The sequence below is a fragment of the Equus caballus genome, chromosome 7 (genome assembly GCF_041296265.1).
Source record: "Equus caballus isolate H_3958 breed thoroughbred chromosome 7, TB-T2T, whole genome shotgun sequence".
NCBI lineage: Eukaryota > Metazoa > Chordata > Mammalia > Perissodactyla > Equidae > Equus > Equus caballus.
The window spans coordinates 50,627,961-50,647,428 of record NC_091690.1 but is presented as its reverse complement, the minus strand read 5'-3'; the positions used below and the strand labels follow the sequence as shown (position 1 = coordinate 50,647,428).

Sequence of the window (19,468 nt, the reverse complement as noted above, 5' to 3'; positions counted from 1 at the left end):
AAATAGAGAATAGAAAATGAATAGTTTTGATTCAAAACATAAAATCAACAAATGCTTAGGCAGACTAACAATGCAGAGAGAAGACTAGTTCATAAAATCAGAAATGAAGGAGGACATTACAACAGATGCTTCAAAAATGAAAGAATCAAAAGGGACTATTATAAGCACTTCTATGCAAACCGCTTGGATAACTTAGAAGAAATGGATAAATTCCTAGAAACATGGAACCTACCAAGAAAGAATTAAACATTAGGAAGCTTGAACACACCAGTACCAAATAAAATCACAAAGAATTAATACCAGTGCTTGTTAAACTCTCCCAAAAACGGAAGTAGAAGACATCTAAACTCATTTTGTGAGCTGGCATCCCCCTAATGTCAAGCCAGACAAAGACGCCAGAAGAAAAGAAAACACAAGCCAATATCTCTGTGTCAACTTGGCTTGAGCATAGTGCCCAGATATTCAAACATTCTTCTGGATGTTTCTGTGCAGGGTTTTCTTTCAAGAGGTTACCATTTCAATGAGTGGAGGTTGAATAAGTCAGCCCCCTTTCCCCCAGTGTGGATGCGCCTCATCCAGTCAATTCTAGTTCTTGAGAACAGAATCAGATTCTATCACTAAACTGTGTTTGTACTTGAACTGCTGTTCTTCCCCTGGGTTCCTGCCCTGCTCATCTAGACTGTAGATTTTTGTCTTAACCAAGTCTTTATAGTCACATGAATCACTTCCTTAAAAGAGGAAAAGACAAGAAAAAATATATGTATAAACAGACAAGCACTTGCACACACACGTCACATTGGTTGTGTTCCCCTGGAGCGACTTGACCAACACCGTATTTTATTGTTAATATTTTACAGATCGAATGAGTGATTCATTTTAAATGGGAAGTCATTCTGTTTGTGTTAGAATCTAAACAATAATTTTTGTGAAGTGTTCAACACCTTTTTGCAAACCATAAAATACATTTTTTCTTGCCATATAAAATGACAAGTGGTAGTTAGAGCTCCTTCCAGCCTGTTTCAGAGTGGTGAGTACTGAGTGGAGTGGGCATCAGACTAAAGGGACTGTGGGGACGTAACAGTGAGAGAAGCTCTGCTGACCTACTCACTTATGAAACTGCTGAGAATTATTTCAATAAACATTTAAAGCCACTGCAATGGTCCTAAAGGCAGACAGGAAATGAACACTTATTCAAGAAACTCTATGAAGTTTTATGAAACATGAGAGTCTGTGGTATTCGGACCAAGAGCACTGCCTGCCTACCTCCTCCAGCTCCCATTGGTGGAGACTCCACTCCAGACCCCTGCAGTCTAGAACACGGGGCACCCTGTCAACCCCGCTCCCACTAACAGGGCTACCTTCTCGGGAAGAACAGGACATTAGCATTTCAAACCTTGTGCCCAGCTACCTGTTGTGGAGGGTAAATAAGGGCTGGGGGAGGGTGCTTGAAAAGTAGGTTTGCCATTGTTTCACTCCCTACCGTGGAAGTGAGGTGATGCCTTTGGCGTGGTGTCCTGACAATACTTGGGTGCCATTCACCCTTGTTCCATGTCATGAGGTGAGTGTAATATAAGTCATTTGGGAGGGGCCAGGAAACACAATTGAGAGGACCTCTGGCTGCTGTGTCTTTACTGCACTGAGCCCTCAGCTCCTAAAATGGGGTCGTCAATGGAAGAAAGTCTTCCCATTGTCCTCAAAAGAGCTGCAGGTTCTGGACATGGAGATTTTCCTGAACATGGGCCCACTTAAGCCATGGAACACAAAGCTCCTAGTCACTTTGCAAAGAATTAACTTGATTGGCCCAAGATCATGAGAAGTTCAAGTCAGAGGACACTATCAAGGAAGTGGTGAAAGGCAATTAAGAGAAGATTTGTAAAGTTATTGAAGATACATGCTAGAGAACAGGCTATTTTTCTGAAAAAAAAAAAACAAAAAAAAACAGGGAATTAGGGCCTCCCCGGTGGTGCAGCAGTTAAGTGCACATGTTCCGCTTCTGGGCGGCCCTGGTTCACTGGTTCAGATCCCTGGTATGGACATGGCACCACTTGGCAAGCCATGCTGTGGCAGGCATGCCACATATGAAGTAGACGCAGATGGGGACGGGTGTTAGCTCAGAGCCAGTCTTCCTCAGCAAAAAAAAGAAAAAGTGAAAACACTCATTGGAACCCTTGCGCACTGTTGCTGGGAATATAAAATCATATTCAGGTCATGAAAAACAACATGGCAGTTCCTCAAAAAAGTACAAATTGACTTACCATCTGATCACCCAGTTCTGTTTCTGGGTAAGTACCCAAAAGACTTGAAAGTAGAGACTCAAACATGTCTGTGTCCACTCATGTTCACATTAGCATTATCTACAATAGCCAAAAAGTGGAAGTAACCCAAGTGTCCTTCAACAGTTGAATGGATCAAAATTCTGCCAGTGGCTTTTAATAGCTTCACTGTCCACACAGTGCCCATGATTTTCCCTAAAGACTAATGCCTAAGCATCATGGGGTCTACTTTGAAGAGAAAAACAACTATTTTGAGTTACTACCTGGGAATTTCAGAGTCTGACAACCCTGCTCACACCCAGAATCTGGACGTTGAGTATGTAATGGCCATTGCCCAAAGGTCAGGATACTGGTGACCATTTGGACAGGGGTGGTGACTTTTTTGTTTTTTGAGGAAGATTAACACTGAGCTAACTGCTCCCAATCCTCCTGTGTTTGCTGAGGAAGACAGGCCCTGAGCTAACATCCATGCCCATCTTCCTCTGCTTTATATGTGGAACGCCTACCACAGCATGGCTTGCCAAGCGGTGCCACGTCCGCACCTGGGATACGAGCCAGCAAACTCTGGGCCACTGAAGCCGAACTTGTGCACTTAACCGCTATGTCCCCGGGCCCACTCCCGTGTTGGTGACTTGTAACCATTTATGCCATTGATCCCATTTTAGAGGGTTTGAATTCCCCAGCTAGTATCCATACCTTGTGACATTTGCATACTTGTATTAAAAATATATAGGCATCTGTTATAGCCTAATAATAAAAAGTCAAATAACTCAATTTAAAAATGGCAAAGTTGTGCATACATGTTTTTCCAAGAGAGATAGACAAATGGCCAAGAACATATGAAAAACTACTGGACATCATTAGTCATCAAGGAAATGCAAATCAAGACCTCAATGAGATACCACTTCACAATCACTAGGATGGCTAGAATCAAAAAATGAGACAATATCAGATCTTGTCAAATATACACAGAGAAATTTCAACTCTCATACATGGGAGGTTCAAATATGAAATGGTGCGGCCGCTCTGGAAAACAGTCTGAGAGTTCCTCAAAAATTGAACCTTAGAATCACCATATGATGCATCAATTCCTTTCCTAAGTATGTTCCCAAGAAAAATGAAAACACATGTTGGAACAAAACGTGTACATGGGGGTGAGCCCTGTGGCCGAGTGATTAAGTTAGTGCGCTCTGCTTCAGTGGCCCAGGGTTTTTCCAGTTCGAATCCTGGGTGCGGACATGGCACAGGTAATCAAGCCATGCTGAGGCGGCATCCCACATGCCACAACTAGAAGGACCCACAACTAAAAGATACACAACTATGTATGGGGGGCTTTGGGGAGAAAAAGGAAAAATAAAATGTTTAAAAAAAATTAAAAACTTGTACATGAATTTTGTAGTGATGTTATTTCTAGTAGCCAAAAGGTGGAAACAGTCCAAATATCCATGAATGGATGCGTGGATAAACAAGTTTTATCCGTCCACTGGAATATTATTTGGCCATGATAATGAATGACGTAGTGATACGTGGTCCAACATGGATGTACCTTGAAAACATTGTGCTATGTTACTGAAGCCAGTCCCAAAGTCAATGTCAGTACACACGTTGAATTATTCCATTCCTAGGAAAGACCCAGATAGGGACATCTGTAGGGACAGAAAGTAGATGAGTGGTTGTCTAAGGCTGGGAATTGTGGAAGGAAGAGGAGAAGATTGGAAACGACAGCTAAAGGGCAGAAGAGTTTCTTTCTGAGGTGACAAAAATGTTCAAAAATTGACTGTGGTGCTTGGGGCTGGCCCCGTGGCTGAGTGGTTAAGTTCGCGCGCTCCGCTGCAGGCGGCCCAGGGTTTCGTTGGTTTGAATCCTGAGTGCGGACATGGCACTGCTCATCAAACCACGCTGAGGCAGCATCCCACATGCCACAACTAGAAGGACCCACAACGAAGAATATACAACTAGGCACCGGGGGGCTTTGGGGAGAAAAAGGAAAAAATAAAATCTTTAAAAAAAAAATCAAAGAACTTTAAAAAAAAAAAATTGACTGTGGTGAGCCAGCCCTGATGGCCTAGTGCTTGCAGTTTGGCACAGTCTGCTTTGGAGTCCTCGGTTCGGTTCCTGGGTGTGGAAGGGCACCCCTCGTCTGTCAGTAGTCGTGCTGTGGTGGATCATGTCAATCATATGGTGGGCCTATTAGTTTTTTGAGGAATCTCCATCCTGTTTTCCATAGTGGCTGCACCACTTACATTCCACCACCAACAGTACACACGGTTCCCTTCACAGCCTCACCAACATTTGTTATTTCACACTTTTAGAGCTTTATTATTTTCTGTTGATGTTTTGCAGTTTGTAGAGAATTTGTTTACCAGTTAATTTATTAAATTTATTCCTATTGTATTCTTTTTGATGCTACTATAAGTAGATTTCTTTTGTTAATTTCATTATCAGGTTGTTCATTGCAGTGTATAAAATACAATTTATTTTTATATACTGATCTCGTTTCATACAAATTTGCTGTACTCCATTATCAGTTCTAATAGATTTTTTAGTGGGTTCCTTAGAGTTTTCTATGTACAAAGTAAGTGACATGCAAGTGAGGATAGTTTTACATCTTCCTACCGAGCCTGGATGGTTTTTATTTCCTTCTGTTGCAAAACTTTTCTGGCTAAAACTGCCAGTACATTGTCAAATAGAAGTGGAAGGGCAGACATTCTTGTTTTCTTCCTCATTTTTGGGAGAAAATAATCAGCCTTTCCCCTTATAAATATAACATTAGCTGTGGGTGTCCCATACTTGCTCATCATCAGGCTCAGGAAATTTCCTTCAAATTCTGGTTTCCTGAGTATTTCTCTTCTGAAAGGATGTTTAATATTGTCAAGTATTTTCTCTGAGTCTATTGAGATGATCACGCCATTTCTGCTTTTCACTCTATTAACATGATGTGTTACGTTAATGGATTTTTTTTTTTTTTAAAGATCGGCACCTAGGCTAACAACTGTTGCCAATCTTCCTTTTTTGTTTTTAAGGATTGACACCTCAGCTAACAATTGTTGCCAATCCTTTTTTTTTTTCTACTTTATTCCGCCCCCCCCCCCGGTACATAGTTGTATATCTTAGTTGCAGGTCGTAGGGGAGCGCAAGAACTTAACCGATCGGCCATGGAGCCGGCCCCACGTTAATGGATTTTGAGAGGTTAACCCCACCCTCCGTCCCTGAAATTTATCCCACTTGTTCATGGTGTATAAATCTTTTAAGTTGTTGTTGGATTAGGTACTAGTATTAGTTGAGGTTTTTCTGGATCCATATTCACAAAGGAAATAGGTTTGTAGTTTTTTGGGATACTTTCGTCTGATTTTGGTATCACGATAACACTGGCCCCAAAATGAGTTGGAAGTGTTGTGTTGATTCTGTTTTGGGGGAGACTTTGTGAAGAGTCCCTGTTAAGCCTTGATTGGATGTTTTGGAGGATTCTGCTGTGACACCCTCTGGACCTGGGCTTTTCTTTATGGGTAGTTTTTTGCTTACTAATTCAACCACTTGTTATAATTCTAATCAGATTTTCTTTTTGAGTCACTTTTGGTAGTTTGTGTATTTGTAGGAATTTGTGCATTTCATCTAAGTAATCTAATTTGCATGCAATTGTTAATTCCTTTCTAATCCTTCTGATTTCTGTAATCTCAGTAGTGATATCCCCTATTTCATTCTGCTTCTAGGGATCTGAGTCTGCTCTCCTTTTCTCTAGGTCAATCCAGCTATCATCTGCTAGTTTTCTATTGTCAGTCGTGTTGGGTTTTCATTGATTTTCTTTACGGGTTTTCTATTCCCTATTTTCTTAACTTCTCTACTTTTCCTTTCCTTTTCTCAGTACATTTGGTTTGGTTTCTCATCCTTTTGAAGTAAGATCTTTTTGAATTTGAGTTAAATAAAAGGTTTGGTCTGGGCTGGCCCCGTGACTGAGTGGTTAAGTTCGTGTGCTCCGCTGCAGGCGGCCCAGGGTTTCGTTGGTTCGAATCCTGGGCTCGGACATGGCACTGCTCATCAAACCACGCTGAGGCAGCATCCCACATGCCACAACTAGAAGGACCCACAATGAAGAATATACAACTATGTACCAGGGGACTTTGGGGAGGGAAAAAAAAAAAGGTTTGGTCATTGATTTATTGATTTGGCATCTTTCTTTGTTAGTTTAGGCATTTGTGGGTATAATTTTTATCTATATAGTATTTTTAATGTAGTCCATAAAGTTTGTTAGATTGTGTCTTTCTTTTTCATTCTTTGAAAATGTTTTCTAATTTCCTTACTGAGTTCTTTGACCCATTGTTTATTTAGGAGTGTCTTCTTTAATTCCCTCCTATTTGCATGTTTCCCCAAATTTTCCAAAGATAGTGATTCCCATTTTCATTCCATTGTGGTCAGAGATCTTAGTTTATATTTTAAAATTTAAATTTCCTAGCATTTAAAATTTATGAGGTTTTCTTTTTTTTAAAGATTTTATTTTTGCCTTTTCTCCCAAAGACCCCCGTACATGGTCGCATATTTTTAGTTGTGGGTCCTTCTAGTTGTGGCATGTGGGATGCTGCCTCAGCATGGCTTCATGAGTGTTGCCATGTCCGCAACCAGGATTCGAACTAGCGAACCCTAGGCCACCGCAGCAGAGTGTGTGAACTTGACCACTCAGCCACAGCACCAGCCCCCCTCTATATCTTTTATTGTTAGCAATGATATATTTCCATATTTTAGATTTCCAAATCTATTCAAATTTCACCTACATTTTTCTTGGAATATCATGACTTCCACTGCTGCAGTATACACAAATATTTTCTGATGTTTACTTTCGGTGTTTTCATTTTATATTTTTACTGTTTTACTGTTTACCCCATCTAGAATTGCTCTGCATGAAGGAGACAGGAGAGTTCTAGACTGCCAGGATTCACGGTCTCTTTTGTTCCATCCTTGTGTCTGTTGGTAGAGCATCAGGGGCTCATCTGTCCAGTCCACAGTTTCTCAACGTTGACACTACTTCAATGTTGACAAGATAGTACTCTCTCGAGGGGACTGTTCTGTGAATCGCAGGGTCCCTAGATGTCTGTAACAGTGCTCTCCACCTGCCACAGTTGTGACAGCCCGAAATGCCTCCAGATGCAGCCAAATGTTCCCTGAGAGGCAAAATCAGCCCTCTGAGAACCAACTGGTCAGTTCTTATGGTGGCAACAGACCATTAAATTATGACAACTCATTAATTTGTGGAATTGGTGCATCTGGTGAACCTTGTTCTTCATCATTCTTTATTAGCAATATTTTCCTGAATACCCTTTGGAGTTATTTTCAGAGATATTCTTTAGGATTACTGTATTTTGAGACAGAAAAACAGATCCTGATGCAAATTTGAATGGAGCTGTCTTTTAAAATGTTGGTGGGGGTGTAGAGGGAGCTGCATCTTTGACTTGAGGAGTCCTTCATGCACTGAAGTTGATTATGTTTCCATGGAGGGCATGCCTCTGTCAGCTCACCAGGACATAGACTTGTCTGCACATAGCTCTCACACATGGCGTTGGCCCTAAACCTCCACATTTCATATATATGTTGCAGGACTTGTCATTTTAATTAAATGTTCTGTGTTCTTATATATTATGTGTGTATTTACACAATGTTCAGCAAATTGACTCCTTCATCAGCTGTAGTAATTTTCTAGTTGTTTCATCTTTAGCTTCTCAAATAAACAATGCTCTCATCTCCAATAACAATATTTGCTTCTTCCATCTTATTCATCAGATGGATCATTGTGTTTTCTGACGTGAAGTTATAGAGGAAAGTGATGATGAACACTAGGAGTGAGAAGAAACATCTTTGGTTGTTGTTTGGATTGGTTCCTCCTTTCGATGGGATGCCTCTCACACAGCAGTTCCTGTTCACGCTCTGCTCCCACACATCTTCTATGAGTACTAGGCTGGCCTGGTTGTCATCGTGCCTGAGAGTGGCCACGGGATTTTAGCACCAAAAGGTGACTGGAAATTTTGTGGCACCCACTTTAGATTTCAACCAAGGGCAAGGGGAATCGGTTCCATAGTGGGGATTTGAATAAGGCCTGCTCAGGTGAAGACAGAGTGAAACAAGTATTCTTAACAAATGGAAGGTAACAAATGAATATTTGATCACACAGAAGCTGAGACCACGGCACATCAGTCAATATTTTCCTGACCTGATCCGATCTGATTCTTATCTAAAGGTACAGGACCACCCAATAACCAAACCCACCTGCACCAGCCATTCACAAATGGGGGTGGGGGGATGCCAATACTTTCAGTATTGCTGTCCATTGTTTACATCCACACCCAAGCAGTTCCTTCAGCAGTGTTTAAGATGTAGTAGATGGTGGGAAGACAATGGGATACTTTGTGACAAAAAAACATAAAAGGGAAGGAAGAAAAGCATGGAAGCAGTACAGGCAAATGAAGATAAACTATCAGCAGGAAAAGGACTATTTTATGTATGATATGTTTTATACAAATCCCATGGTAACCACAAAACAAAAATTTACAGCAGAGGAACAAAGCATTAAAAAAGAGGAATCTGAGAAAAACATCATTGGAAACCACAAAGTAAAATGGCAGACAGAAACACAAGGGAAAAGGAAAAATGGACATGTAGATCAATTAGAAAACAAAAGACAGAATGGCACCGGTAAGTCCTCCCAGATGAATAATCAGCCTAAATGTAAATGGATTGAAATCACCAGTCAAAAGACCCAGAGTGGCCACGTGGAGTAAAAGACATGACCCAACTCTCCAGTGCCTCCAGGACACTCAGCTGAGCTCTAAAAACAAACACAGGCTCAAAGCGAATGGGCAGAAGAGGAGCCTCCAGGCAAATGGCAGCCAAAAGAAAGGGGGTGTGGCCATGCTGACATCAGACAAATAGACTCCAACCCCAAAACAGTAACAGCAGAGATGGACATTATATACTGATAAAGGGGCTAACCCATCAGGAAGACATAACAGTTAATAATATATATGTACCCACACAGGAACACTCAAATATATACAGCACCCATTAGCAGACCTCAAGGGAGAGATTGACAGCAACGCAATAATAGTAGGGGATTTTAACCTCGCACTTACATCAGTGGATAGGTCACCCAGGCAGAAAGTCAACAAGCAAACATTGGCCTTAAATGAAACACATTAACAGACACACTTCCTAGATATATACAGACCGTTCCATCCAAAGGCAGCAGAATACCATCCTCCTCAAGTGCACGCGGAACATTTGTGTTGGGACACAAAGCAAGTCTCAGTAAATTTAAGAAGACTGAAATCACATCAAGAATCTGTTCTGACCACAGTGGTGTGAAACCAGAGGTCAACTACAGGAAGAAAGCTGGAGAAATCACAAATCTGTGGAGAGAAAACAACAGGCTGCTGAACAACTACTGAGTCAGTGTTGTCACGGATGAAATCTTGCCATTTGTGACACCATGGATGGATCTTGAGGGTGTTATGCTCAGTGAAATAAGTCCGAAGGAGAAAGAAAAATGCCATATGTTTTCCTCACGTGGAATATAAAACAGAAACAAACTCAAGCCCTGTCACCCCAGCTGCCACTCCGAGGGCTGTCTTCCTAGGAAGAAGAGAACTTCAAATTGTCAAAGCCTGCCCCAGTGGCCTGTTGCTGAGGGTGAACAAGTGCAGGGCGAGTTGGCTTGAAATTTGGGACACCGTTGTTTCACTCCCTCCACTTGGAACTGAGGCGACATCTATGGGGCAGTGACCTGACAATCCTGGGAAACCGCTCACCTTGTCCCAGCTCCAGAGGTGGCTGGAACATAAATCATCCATGAGGTGCCAGGAGACACAATGAAGACGACCTCTGGCTGCTGTCTCTCCCCTCCCCTGTGCACTCAACTCCTGAAGTGGGATTGTCACTCAGAGAGAGGCTTGCCATTGTCCTCCAGACAACTCCAGGATCCTGGCACAGAGATTTTTCCTGAATGTGGGGTGAAGCAAACCATAAAGCACATAGCTCTTCATCCCTTTCCAAAGAATGAAGGTGGCTGACGAGATCATGAAAAGTGCAAGTGAATGGACGCTCTCAAAGAAGTGGAGAATGAGGTGAAAGGCAATTAGCAGTAGATTTGAGTATTTCATAAAGATCCAACTTAGACTGCGGGCTGACTGGATTTCTGGAAAGAACCAGAGAATTAGACTGCTGGGAGGGGGCTTCCAAGGGTCGGAACAAATATCCAACAGTGACTTCAGGAAGTGTTTCTACAAAGGAGCAGACTGTTGTTGGACTAACTGGTAGAGCCAATGATGCCCCCAGGACCCTGATGAAAACAGGAGAGCAATCAGGCAGCGGTTAACTGAATGGAACCACCGCGTGTGGCCCCTAAAGGAGGAAGAGAGCCCTAGCAATACCACTGTCCCCCAAGACAGCAGTGGGCTCACCCAGAGCGGGGCCCACCTGAGGAGCTGGGGAAGAGGTTTCCCTCTGTATGGCAGGCGGTGAGAGAAACAACTTTTGTTCTGAGTTGCTGCCTCAGCGTGTTACAGTCTGAGGCCCCTGCTCACACCCAGAATCTGGACGGTTAGAGAAGGACCTGAGTTTAGGATTCTGCCCTAAGTTCCCGCTTTACTTTCCCAGGGCGCCTTTTAAACTAAGCACTTAGAGTTCAGCGCGGGAATAGTTAGTGACCTCCGTCACAGGGCACTTCAAGGTACCAGGTGCTTGCTCCCTGCTCTCTGACTCCTGCTCGCTCCTGACCTGGACAGAGGACGGCCCTTCCCCCGCCTCACTGCACCCTCAGCCCCCGCTGATGTGACCTGTGAGTAATAAATCCTGTGACTCTGTTCCTTTGGGTGGGTGCATTAAAACTGCCCCTTCAATCAAAATGACCCTGTGGGTGTCACTTCCCCACAGTGGGAGCTCGCATGCTGAGGGAGCTCCCTGCTGACCCTGTGTGGGTGGCCTGTGCCCCCTCATTCACCACGTCATAATCTGCCTATCAATTCAATACACCAGCTCTGGCTTCTGCACACAATTGGCCATGGGGATGGGGCTGTGGGCTGTTTGTATGCACTCGATGCCTCGGAGCTGTGAAGGGCTTACTAACCTCCTCTCCTGGACCGCTCAGCCTCTCTGGGAGGAACCACCACTTGCTGGGGTCTGCGGTGGGATTTCTACTGCTGCATAAGCTGCTGCCAGGTGAAGCCTCGGATTCCCGCCCTACACCGTCAGTGCTATAGGTCAGAGCGCCCTGCAGAGACCGGCCTGCAGGCCTCAGTCTGAGGTGGGTGTGTCTCCCACTCCTTTCTGAGAGACCCCCCTGGGTGTCAGGGCTGGAGGTGATGGGTTGTAATCACATTAGGAAGCCCTGACGTTGAGCCCAGGAGAGCTGACTGGGAAGGCAGGGCTCTGCCCTGTCCCCCCAGGGAGGGACCAGGGGCCTGGTCCATCCGGTCCTGGGAGCCAAGGAGAGTTCCCCTAGATCGGTGCCGGGAGGGGAGGCAGCTGTTCGGTCCACGGTGTCAGTGGCAGGGATCGGGGTGTTGAGCTTGGCCAGCCAGCCCTACCCCGTGACAGAGGCAACTCTCCCAGGGGCATCCTGGCAGGCTGGCCGGGTAAACGCTGCTGAGGCAAGTGCTTCTTATGGTGCTGCATTCCATGCGGCTGTCACAAATCATCCCTGACCCCAGGGGACATTGGGAGGACCACCCCTGACATGGTGCAGCAGAATGAATTCTCCCTAAAAGTAGCGCCCCTGAGCACATGGTACCAGGTCCTCCCAAGTCCCCAGAGGAGGTTGGAAACCTACCAGATGCTTGTAAGACCCCTGCTCCAATGACCTGGGCTCCACTGAGCGTGGCGGTGCATAAACAGGCCAAATCACCATTGCTCCGTTCTCGGGGCTTGGGAGCTTTCCTGAGCGCATCAGCTAACACTGCCCTGGTAGAGGTGGGCTCCAGCCCCCGGGGGATGATGGGGACACCCTAGAATGGGAGGCGGCAGCATGTGAGTCGTGAAGAGGCAACATGCTCAGGTCTTCCCCGTCACTATCCAGCAGAAATGAGAGACAGAGACACGTAACTATAATAATTTTCCTGAGAGAAGTGCAAGGTTTTTTAGAAAAACTGTCCAAAGGGAGGGGTAGAGGGGCACTTGTTGGCTCTTACAGGTCTTTGGAGCCAGCTCCGAGCTGTTGCTCACCGAGACTGAGTCATGCCTGCTGGCTGGACTGGTCAAAGATCCCAGAATTCACAATTTGTTAAGAAAAAAAAAAAAATCCTCAAGGTATTGAGGGCCCATTTTATTACAGATACCCTAGGGGAGACCTCAGACTTGTCACCACAGCGAGGACACTCCCAAATGACATGAGCCACCAGGGCAGAAGATGCAGACAAAGAAAGAAGGAAGTAGACTCTGCAGAAGAGACCCCCAAGCTCTGGAGCCCACAGGGATGAGGGGGAGACATCCTGGCTCTCCTGACTTGAACTTTTATGGCTTGGCACCAAGCCCAGCCTTCCGTCACAGTTGTCACAGCGAAGGCTCACTGTGCATGGAAAACCCTGCATGACACGCACCTCCTGTTACATCAAATTGGATGGTTCAGTGGGTGTATCGTTCTGTTGAGAGCCAGGCCCCCGCAGAGCCCCTGACCATTTCCAATCCAGAGGAGGCACCCTTGGGGCCAGCATCTCAGGAGTTCTTCTTCAAGGGGGGGTCTGCTATTCTTAAGGCCATGCTGTCACAATTCATAGAAATGTCAGCTACAGTACAACAGGCAGTAGACTGCATCGATGCTGTAGCTGGACACAGAAAAGAGAATTTTCCAGATCTTGTTTGCCAGTAAAGGTGAATGGGCCCCACTGCCCCCTCCCCCAGAAACACAACAGAGGGTCCATAGGGCATATGGGGGCTTGCAGGCTCCTTATTGGTACCACAGAGGGGTGGCACCTTGTCCCATCTCTCTCCTTCATGAGATGACCAGCAGGTCTCCCCACATTGGCAGCTCTGGAGATCAGGGGTCCCGAATGACCTAGTTTCGGGACAGCCTGCCCACAAGTTAGAAGCATTTGCTCAGGCATTGCAGGCTCTGCAAGAGACTGCCGAACCCCCCACCCCAAGGATAGATGCTGTCAACTCTCAGAATGCCCCAGCCCTGGCAGCAGGATCCGGGATCCGTCTCCTGATCTCTGAGAGTGGCAGCAATCGTGGCCCCTGTGCTAGGAACCTGGCTGTTCCCCAGAGAGTGTCTCTCCCCTAGGGCACAATCGCCCGCAGACTTCTTTAATTATCTATTGGGTCACACATAAGAAACAACCTTTCACTGCTCTCATTGACCCTGGAGCCCCAGTTACAGTACTTCCTGGGAACCCCTCCAAACCTAAGCCAGGGGCGCCCTTTAAATTACAAGGTGTAACAGGTGGGACAGGAGAAGGCGTTCAACTTCCATTGGATGTTGCTGTCCAAACAATCTGCCTTAAAAACCTTCGGGGCCGGCCCGGTGGCACAGCGGTTAGGTTTGCACGTTCTGCTTCAGTGGCCCAGGGTTCGCCGTTTCGGATCCTGAGTGCAGACATGGCACTGCTTGGCAAGTCATGCAGTGGTCGGCATCCTACATATGTTAAAAAAAAGTGGAGGAAGGTGAGTGCAGATGTTAGCTAAGGGCCAGTCTTCCACAGCAAAATAGGAGGATTGGCAGCAGATGTTAGCTCAGGGCTAATCTTCAACAACAACAACAAAAATCTTTTAGTAGTGGTGATGCCTCTGGCCCTACCCTTTCCTCTTATAGTATGGACGCCTCAAGGTGCCACCACACCATCTGGAACAAACCCACATTCCTGGCCTTCCTGGTGGGAGCTGCCCATTGGGAGCCAGTAAACTACCACTCCTGATTAAGGACAGTAAGTACCCCCAGTATCATTTCCAATAGGGGACTGAGGAATTACGGCCCACAATTCAAGATTTATGAAACACTGTGTCTCCTTTTGATTCTCCCATTTGGCTGGGATAGAAGCCTGCTACTGTGGAGTGGTGCCTCACAGTCCACGATGGAAATTTCAATGGTCACTTAGCCCCTATTAAGGCTCCCATTCCCTACATTGTCCAATTAGTAGAAGACAGCCAAAGGACTCGAGGGGACTACTGTGCCGTGATCAATTTAGCTAAAGTGTTCCCTTCAGTATTGATCACCAAGGAGTCCCAGTCAAATTGCATATTTGAAGGGACCCAACATACCTTTACCCGGCTGCCTATGGGTGATCTTAACAGCCAGGCTATTGCCCACAATCTTTGCTGGCAAAACCTGGATGCCCTTACAGTGTCCCCTCGCACTGTCAGACACTATATTGATGGCATTCTAAGTCTGGGCCCTTCAGAGGATGTGGGGCATGAGAGCCTAGCATAGCTGGTGACCCACCTACCATGTAGAGGATGAGCTATGGCCCCACTTAAAATTCAAAGGCAGCCACAACTGTTAAATTTCTGGGAATTCATCGGTCCTCTAAAGGCTGGGCAATTTCACTTGCAAATGAACATCAATTCTTAACTATTCAGCCTCCCATCAAGCTACAAGCCCAACACATCTTAGGTCTCTTCACATTTTGGAGCAACACACACCGCACTTAGCCATCACTCTCAGACTCATTCACGCAGTCACACAATCCCCCACAATTCATCAGGGAGAATCTCAACAGCAAGACTCACAGCTGGTGTAAAGGTCAGTCCATCAAGCTCTCCCCTTGCGTGCTCCTGGCTCCTCCTTCAGATGGAGGCCCTGGCCACCATGGACTATGCGTCCTGGACCCTTGGACTAAACATGCCTCCTCCTGGTTGCCTATGGGCTTCTAGAACAGAGGGCTGCCTCCCCCAGCTGCCTGCTATACCCCATTGGAACATCAAATTCTGGCCACTCCTTGGGCTTTGTTAGAAACAGAGGCCTTCACAGGACAGGAGCCTGCTTTCCTGCATGCCCACATTCCTGTCACATCATGGATAAGGGATGCCTCCCAACAGTGGCTCAGCATGGCCACCAATGCCTCTTTGCTAAACTGGAAATGGTACCTTCAGGAATGGGCTACTCCTGACATGGCAGATCTTTCTAAATTACAGGAGGATGTGACTTCCCTGAGCCTCACCCCGTGGACCTTGAGGAACTGGTGACAGCACCCCCATTGCCTAAGCCTCTGGTAGCCTGGGTGGACCCTGGGAAGAGTTGATAGAGCTACTAAGAGTCCTTGTACTTCACAGACAGCAATGCCCCCACTGGACATGGTGGAGCCTGATGGAGAGCAGTAGTGTGCCTTCCTGCCAGTGGTGCCAGTCATCAAAGATGGCAAGTCAGGTTTGGCTCCGCTTGCTGAGCTGGTGGCAGTACAAATGGCTGTGCAGAGTCCCGTTGCCCATGACAAGCCTCTTGTCCACATTTTTACTGACTCATGGGCAGTTGCTAACAGGCTAGTGGTTTGGTTGGGCCAATGGGAGTGGGACAATTTTCACATTCAAGGCCTTGGTATTCGGAGAGCACCAATTTGGAGGGACATTCTCCAGGCACCAGTCACAATTATGGTCACTCACATTTCAGAACATACAAATGCTGTCACATCAGAGTTACTTTTCAGAAACTCTGAAAAGTAGAATTTAGCCTTTGTAAGAGACAAGTCCATTTGTAAAGGAAATCTCCATCTGTAAAGGTGTCTCCCTCTCTGTACCAGGAAGAAGGGGGGATGACCTTCTCTCTAGAAACTCTTCTCAGTGTAGAAGGCAAGGACTGAAATCTGCATAATGACCTTACTCTTGTTTACTGTGCTTTTCTGGGAACCTCCCAAAACTGACTCTGCCCACCCCCAGCATCCTCCTTTGTCTTCAGCTGAGGAGGGTATTTAAGGTGAGAAACTCTGCCATTTGGGGGAGTTACTCAGTTTTTCTGGGTCTCTCCCATGTATACATGTTATAAAGCTTTGTTTGATTGTCTCCTGTTATTCTGTCTCATGTGAATTTAATTCATTGTCCAGGCAGAAGGACCTAGAGTGGGTAGTGGAAATGTCTTCCTCCCCTACATATACATACATTTGTTTAGTTGAAATGAATCTGTAAGATAGCAAAGTCGAACTCTAGAAGACTCACTGCCAATATAGCCTTGTCCCTTCCAGTGCTGTTACATCTAGCCACCCCCAATACAGTTCTGATCATTTCCTTTTTTTAAAAAAAGATTTTATTTTTCCTTTTTCTCCCCACGCCCCCAGTACATGTTGTGTATTTTTAGTTGTGGGTCCTTCTAGTTGTGGCATGTGGGATGCCGCCTCAGCATGGCTTGATGAGTGGTGCCATGTCTGTGCCCAGGATCGGAACCAGTGAAACCCTGGGCCGCCAAAGCAGAGTGCACGAACTTAAGCACTCGACCACGGGGCCGGCCCTTGATCATTTCTTGAGACTGCTGTCAGTGTTTCTTTAGATAGGTCAACGGGAATGCATATTTTTCTTAACCACATTTGCCCTTGTAATGAGCAGTCAGACTCCACATTTTGGGTGACTGCTCACAGCTTAAGCCCCACCCAACCTCTTCCCCTTGTGCCCCAACCTGGACAAGCTGAAGAGGAAGCCTGGGTGCTCTCTCCTCTAGAGCAGGCAGGAGATTCCCACCACCCCAGCCCCTGCCTGTGTGCGGAGCTCTTGCCCCGGCCCCACCCCCAGGGCCAGTGAACCCCCAGGCCAGGCTCCATTCCTTGCTTTCTGAGCCCTGTGAGAGCTGCTTGAGAGGCTGGCCCTGCCCTCCCCTCAGACCTCTCTTATGTGAGTCCTGAGCCTTTTCCTATCCTGTCTGTGTGTCTGTGTGCCACCCTGGCATCAGTGTCAACAAGGGAATCACCCCTCTGCAGGTGACCGTAACAGTTGGCACCCTGCACAGCATGTCCAGACATGACCCCACCCGTGGGTCTGTCTTCTGCTCTGACTTGCCTACCAGCTCTGCCGCCTTGTGGTGACTGGCACTGTGGGTGCAGCTTGCTGGGGAGCTCGTGCTGTGAGCTCAGTGGCCCCATGCTGCATTGCTGACCCTATAGCTCTAAGCCACAGTTGTAGGTTCAGCTGCCCAGTGCTGGCAGTTTGAAGAATTTATAGGCTGTTGGGAGCAGGACTGTTACAGGCTCTTAACGTCAGCCCTGATATCAGTTCCCCACATTGAACCCAGCGTATATGGGGTGAAAACTAAAACCCCCCACCCCCTTTCCTGCTTCTCTAGCTCCACTCATATGTAAATACTTGTTTCTTTAAACTTGGACTCTTTGAGCTTTACAGCTAAATGGGAGTTACACATTGTTACGAGCCCAGGTGGCCTGGAGTTGGAGGCACACTAAAGTTTAGCTAATCATGTGTCCTTGAGTTTGCCAGGAAAGCTGCTGTCTCAAGAGTATCAAGGAGCAGAGGCTTCCCAGACCTCAACTCCTCGACTCCGGGCGCTCGAACCCGCCTCAAACAAGAAGAGGAGACAACGGTGAAGGACGCCCACTTGCCATCCTCCTATCTCACCCTCCCCCCATGCCTTGCTGCAAGCAGCCTTTCAAGGCCAAACGCAGGCTGGTGGGAAAGCACCGAGCTGCACAAGCTACATGTTCCCCCCTTCCCTACCCAAAACCCCCAATAAAAATCCCTACCCATTCCTCATGGGGGAGCTAGCAATTTTTGAGGCATGAGCCCTTGCTTTGCTCCCTGTGCCTGGCATAGTAAAAACCTTTCCTCTTCCACTCAAGACTCTGTTCTCATTATTTGGATTGGTCTCGGGTTCAGAGAGTGAACTTTCGGTTACAGGACTATGGATTGGGGCCTCCTTAAATGAGTCCTGGGTCGTGTTTCTGGTGGGATCTTTCTGTGTGTTAGAGTGAAGCTGTGAGAGAGGCTGGGTGGGCCCTGACATACTCCAGGGATGAGGGTAGACAGGGACTATACCCTTTGCAAGAGGTGGGTCCATCACATGGTCACTCTTGAAAGAGCCATCATTTAAAGAAAAAGAGAAGTGAGGGGAAAGGCAGGCAGTAGGTGGCAGGCTGAGTCCACGCTCCTGACACCAGAGGGCTCCCGGGCAGCTTCAGTACCTCTGCTGCTGCCCCTGCCTCTACTGCCACAAGGATCCTGACCTTCAGGGTTGCAGGGGACAACACCCATGGCACCCCTGTGACACAAGGGATTAGTTCAAACCTGACTTAAGCCCAGTTGTTATAGGGGAGGCTCCCAACCCTGGTGGTGCTAGGTGTCATATTACAGTTCCACCTGGGAACCCACTAAATTTCAGGGAGGTGCCCCTGATCATCTTAGGGGTGTTAAAGAATATAATATGGAGGACAAATAGGACAAGTATTTCATCTTTAGCCATCAGAACCGTGTTCCTGCCTAAATTCTCCATGGTCATAACACCCATCCTCATAAAATATCCCATAGTGAGCTGAGGAGTTCTGAACCAATGATCAGAGCTAAGTGATCAGAGTTAAAATTAAATGAAGTCTCTGCCACTTACAAATTGGCTTGACAAATTGGGACCCAGGGACCTTAGCACCCAAAGAAAGTAGTTAATACGGCCCAATATAAATCACCCAGGGCCTTGAAGGATTGAAAACTTATAGAGGAAGCCTAGTTAGTGAAGGGTTGATTATTTCCAGGGCTTTTAACAGCCCAATTTGTCCTATGAAACCTATTTGTCCTCTAGAGCTCCCAGACTTCATTCCTGTGGCTGCTCAGGGGTCCCCATCCTCCTTTGTATCACTGAACAGTATTTCTTTGTATGGATTCACCACTGTTTGTGTTTTCTGTTCAACTCTTGAAGGACATCTTGCTTAAAATGCTAACTCTTGCCAATTGTGAATAAAGTGCCAACAAACATTCATGTGTAGGTTTTGTGTGTTTTCAACTCATTTGGAAAAATACCAACAGCGTGATTGTCGGATCTCACTCTACATAGTAACAGTGCATTTTGATTTGAAAGAACGTTCCTGTCTTTCACTGTACCATTTCCACCAGCAATGAATGAGGCTTACCTGTAGCTTTGCATCTTCACCAATATTTGGTGTTCTGAGTGTTTTGAGTTTTACTCATTTAACAAGTGTTTGTTGATGCATCATTGTTGTTTTATTTGCAATTTCTTTTTATTATTGAGTTCATAATAGTTTAGATCAATGTGAGATGTCACTTGTACATTATTTCTTTTTTTTTTT

At 46.1% G+C, this 19,468-nt stretch overlaps 1 protein-coding gene across 1 annotated transcript in view; it reads left to right on the top strand.

Moving 5' to 3' along the window:
* The window catches only part of LOC138925241 (zinc finger protein 669-like), a 41,252-nt gene extending 22,116 nt beyond the window's left edge, over window positions 1-19,136 (top strand). The window contains exon 5 of the mRNA XM_070274999.1: window positions 17,647-19,136. The gene's annotated coding sequence lies outside the window, so the exon portion shown is untranslated. The remainder of the gene's footprint in view (window positions 1-17,646) is intronic.
* Window positions 19,137-19,468: the final 332 nt, after the last annotated feature.